The sequence below is a fragment of the Diadema setosum genome, chromosome 14 (genome assembly GCF_964275005.1).
Source record: "Diadema setosum chromosome 14, eeDiaSeto1, whole genome shotgun sequence".
Taxonomy (NCBI): domain Eukaryota; kingdom Metazoa; phylum Echinodermata; class Echinoidea; order Diadematoida; family Diadematidae; genus Diadema; species Diadema setosum.
Window position 1 is genome coordinate 21,116,785 of NC_092698.1, and position 5,223 is coordinate 21,122,007.

Genomic DNA, 5,223 nt, shown 5'->3' on the forward strand with positions numbered 1-5,223 from the left:
GCAGTATGAGGGACGGAATATAAGAGTGTTTGCAAGATGATATTTGAAGGATGTTAAATACAGTGTTTTGAGTTGAATTCTTTTTTTTTTTTTCTCCAAGTATGACAATTGTTAATGATCAGATTCTGTTAACTTGAAATGTAATGCACTTTTCCATGTGGTTTGAGCTTACTCAAGAGAATACCTTGTGTAATCACAAGAATAATGTAACAAAACAAGAATAATGTAACAAAAAGATGACTACAAATATAAATCACGAATAATGTGAGTAGACTTACTTGAAAATGTGTCTACCAGGATGGAAGGAATACATTGATTTCATTGTTCATATTTAAGACTAAAACTTAGATGGAATATCGAGTTATAAGACATTTCTGAACCACTGAAAAGAAAATGGGTCATTCCATCTCTTGTGGTTTTTGTACATGCTGAAGGTTGTACACAAATTATGTACATATTTTGTATTCTTGTAGACGTAATTCATACATTGTGATTCGTGTCGTAAATTGAAAAGCATGATTCCTTTTATTTTTTTTCCTTTTTAAAGATACTTGTGGGATTTTTCAGTTTGATATGTTCGACTTGAAATTGTTTATCTGGCTTAATTTTCCTCACTCTCATCAATGTCCTCAACTTCAGAACTGTTTAAATATCTTCAGATACCAACGCGTGCCATTTTTCCTTTATTTCCCCAAGGATCATGTCTTGAAAAGAAGTATGTGAATGATTGAAGTAAGATTTGGTTTTATCTCATTTTCTTACACTTTTTATGTACTGATACCTTTTTAGTGTATGTCTGAAGCGCTTTGATTTTATCCAGAATAAGCATCATTTGCGATGTTATTTCTTACAATTTTGGTATGGTGTACTTAGATAGACACAAGAAGAGTACAAATTCACTTGTAATGTCATGGAAACTTTTTGTTTTAATGTCAGTGTCTGATATGTGATATTGAAAAAATGACAAAGAAATGTGTTGTGTAATGTATAATGAGTTATTGCTACCCTTTCAGTGTCACAATGAGGGTTCTCTGTAACAAAAATCAAGTTGTGAGGGAATTTTGTCACTATTTGTTTGAATTTTCCTAAGTTTTCTCTCATACCAGTGTTGTAAAGTTGTCAAAGTTTTAATCTTTTATGGTGTAGGATTAGGCAATACATTACAGTTATAGAAGTATGACATGTTAACAAACTTTAAATTGATCATGTGTACATATAGTCGCCTGCATGCTATTGATTTGATCTTACCCTAACAGAAGTAGAACACCACCATGAGACAAATTTTGTGGTGTGGATATTTCATTTTAACCCTTACATGGAGACTAGTCCCGAGTATACTTGGGCAGGTGTCTATGGAAAAAAATACAACTGCAAAATTCTCTTGCTTCATCACATGAGTTATTTTTACAAGTGCTTGCAACATGCTAATGGTCAGTGAAGTTAATAATGGGGGGGGGGGGGGGGGAATTGTGCCAAAATTTCCACTTGTTGAAGTACAGTAAAACATACAGTGGAAACTCAGTGTAACGAGATCCTTGGGACCATGACAATTTGTGCTTTCCATCAGACACAATAGGTGTTTTCACATCAGCCCGATAAAAATCCAAGCTTGAGATATTTTTCGCGATCGCAAATTAGTGCGCTATTTCATTTCCTATTCACATCAGCCCGAATATTATTGAATAGTGCGCTAGTTCGCATTAATTATCCTGCTATTTCAGAAATTTCCCGAGTTGGAATCAAGAAATTTTCTCGGTCAATTAGCGCGCTGATTTGTATTCACATTATCATAATAGCGCGCTATTTCGTGATCGGGTTAATTTCCCAAGTCAGAAAATAGCGCGCTATTTCGAAACATCGGGCTGATGTGAAAACACCTATTTTGTTACATCAGTAGTCAATAAATGGTACAAAACATTCCTGAGAGGAATGTCAAATTACTGCAAATGTTAATTCAGTAATTGTGTATGGAAGTCCCCATAATCAGTAATTTGAAACAAAATATTCCGTCAGTTTCTTTCGAGGTAATATTGTCACCACCAAATACAGTTCAAGCCTGTAATGAATGAAAACACTTGTTGCAAGCTTCTGTTTTTATTGTGGGGGAGGGGATGAGGTTATTGTAATACCTGTATACAGTGTGAATTTTTTCCTGTTCAATGAATATAGGCAGTCTCCATGTTTGCTGTCTTTATCTTTTTTTTTTCTTTTATAAGATACAGAAATAAAACGAGCATTGCACACCTTAAAAACAATGTCAATAGCAATGATTGTGTTGATTTGTTGCAATTGCTGTATTCAAGTGAAATAAAATGTGTTTACCATCCCAAACACACTAGCACACACACGTGTTAAAGGGACTGTACAGTACTGGTTGAGGTGAGGATTCAGCTTGAAACGTTTTGCGAGATATTTAGAAACCACTCTATGAAATGTTAAAGAACGTACAATTCTAAGGGAAATCAAAAGTTTATTTGATAAAAATCGGTTTTGAAATGACCGAGATATCTAAAAACAAGGAAAAACAAAGAGATCCTTATAAAAGTTGTGGCCTGTCAATTTTATTAGGATCGGTTTTTTTTTTTTTTTGTTGTTGTTGTTGATATCTCTGCCATTTCAAGGCCAATTTTCATCAAATAAACGTTGAATCCTTCTTAGAATTACATGCTCTTTCATATTTCATAAGAGGTTTCTCATTATCTGACAAAAAAATATTATAAACCTGAATCCTCACCACAACCAGTACTGTTCAGTCCCTTTAACATACTCAGTATCAGTATTGGAACAAATGAGAACAGCATGCAAACTCATTATCTGGATTTTTTCTTAAGAAGAGCAATCTGACTTTTAATGACTAAAGAGCGAGGTAAAATACTGGTAAAGAGGGAAAATGAGACCACTTTATGCAAATAACTTGGATTAGAAATATTCCAGGGAGAGAAAAAACAACATAGATTTGAATACAGAAATACACATGAGATAATGACACTAGTTGGTTAAAAATAAAAGATTATTGATAGGTTGAATCTGTTGTTCAGGCTGCCCCCTTCATATACATATTACATGAACTATGCAAGACGCGAATACATTACAAAGAACGGCTAACGTGCAACAAATTAAAGCAAATATCAAGAAACGCAAAATATGTCTAAAATGGAAGTTCACTTGGCTATCTGCACTTATTACTTGTTCAGAGATTGTAGAAATCTTCATTTTCCTACAGCAACAACTAAAAAACTGGAAGAATATTGTGATTGTTTTTCATGATGGCATACAACAAATTAGAGTATGTGGGACTAGGGTAAAGGTTTATGTGTCTTGGTATGGTTTACAATGAAAAGACAAATGTAATTATGGGTGGAAAGTTTAAATATTTGGAAACAATAACATAGTATCTCTATCCCACATTAAAAAAAAAAAATCAAAAGAATTAAACTTTTCTTGGGACAGTAACTTCACATCGACTTAGTGAATTTCACATAAATACTATGTCGGAACAAATTATGTGAAGCCTTAAACATGCTTGTTTTACTGGCAGTGCATAGCGTGTGCAGTACATATGCATGGTATCAAACTGTACACTGCGCAATTTAAGTGAGCCAATGGTTACCTTGAATCGTTGCCCATCTACATGAAATATCTGCAGCGATTTTAGAATTGTGTCCTTCAAAAGGCAAAGCTTACATCAACATAACTGAGATGCCAGGAGCACTGCAGTGATGTGTTCTAAGATAATTATCAGTTTGATTGTTCAAAAGGCAAGTACATTAATTTTTTTTTCCAATGTAATAAAAATATTAACCTTATCTCACCATAGTGGCCAGTTTTCTTGTCTTTGTTTTACAGTTTTTACATATTCTGAACACACATGATCAAGTTTACATAATTATATACACACAATACATCATACAAATCCACAAAAATATTCTTTTGTGTGAAACCTGATTCTGTAAAAAAAGTCACAATGTTGACATGTGCTTTTGTTGTTTCAGTTTCCACCTAGTACAAAAATGTATATTTAGCCAAGGCAACCTGTACAATTTCATTACAGTATATATTACAATAATATAAATACGATATATAGTTGTCTGGCTTTGTACATTATCTTAATACACAATGACAGCTGTGAGTTTTACTTCATGAACACACGCAGAAACACGCACACACACACACATACACACACACACGCTCTCCCTCTCTCTTTAAATCTCTCTTAACTTTTACTAGTTAGAGAACTTTGCTTATGCTCAACACTTGCTGCAAATTTGGTAAGACATTTAAGAAACAAAGCGGGCAAATAAATACCACTGTCAGAATACAGACATTTTGAACAGCATATTAAAAAGAATACCATATTGACATTTTAATACATACAACCAGATAAAAATGAAAACAACAACAAACTAACAAACATATATATTGGGACATGATGAGAGAAAATAATATCATAAATCATTTGTGCTGCCACTTCATTTGCCAAAAGTTGGGCTTGCAGCCTTTATTTTTTTTAATCTTTTTTTTTTCAGTTTGTTATTGCTATGGACAAGTCAACAAGTGGCCTCAATGAGTTAGTGGTATGATCTGAGCCAGGAAAATCTGTTTTCAATCACTAGATTCATATCAGTCTTAACTAAAAGGGCTACGGCATGTTAAACAAGCTCTCAAATCAATTACTGTTTACCGAGGTGTGGGGGCCTCTGATAACTTGCTAACAGCAGAATAACTTAGCAGCTGAACCCCTATCGATAAGGAGAGATCACTGGGTGATGGGGGGGGGGGGGGGGGGGGGGGGGGGAAGGGATTTGGGTGCTCATCAGATGAAAGCGTAAGCACAGCCAAATGGATCAAGAGTTAAAGTAGAAGAGGAGGAAAAGTCAAGCCAAAGAAAATGAAGCTAGGAGGAGCACGGTCCCTAAAGGATTGATGAAAAGCTGCAGATCATACTCAGCAAAGTGATGATATGATTTATTTACTTGCATAGCTAACTCGACATGAATCGGTCACACAAACGCACTTTCACACTTACGAGGACCGGACCGCAGAGTGGAGGGATGCAACATTTCCACTGATTTTCATTTCATTGATCTAATGCTTTCCCTTGTCATCAACAAACTTCAAATGCCACGATATTCACAAGACTCACCAAGCCCTCCCCACCCCCCACCCCCCAAAAAACACAACCCCCCCCCAAAAAAAGAAAAGAAAAAAGAAAAAAGAAAAGAA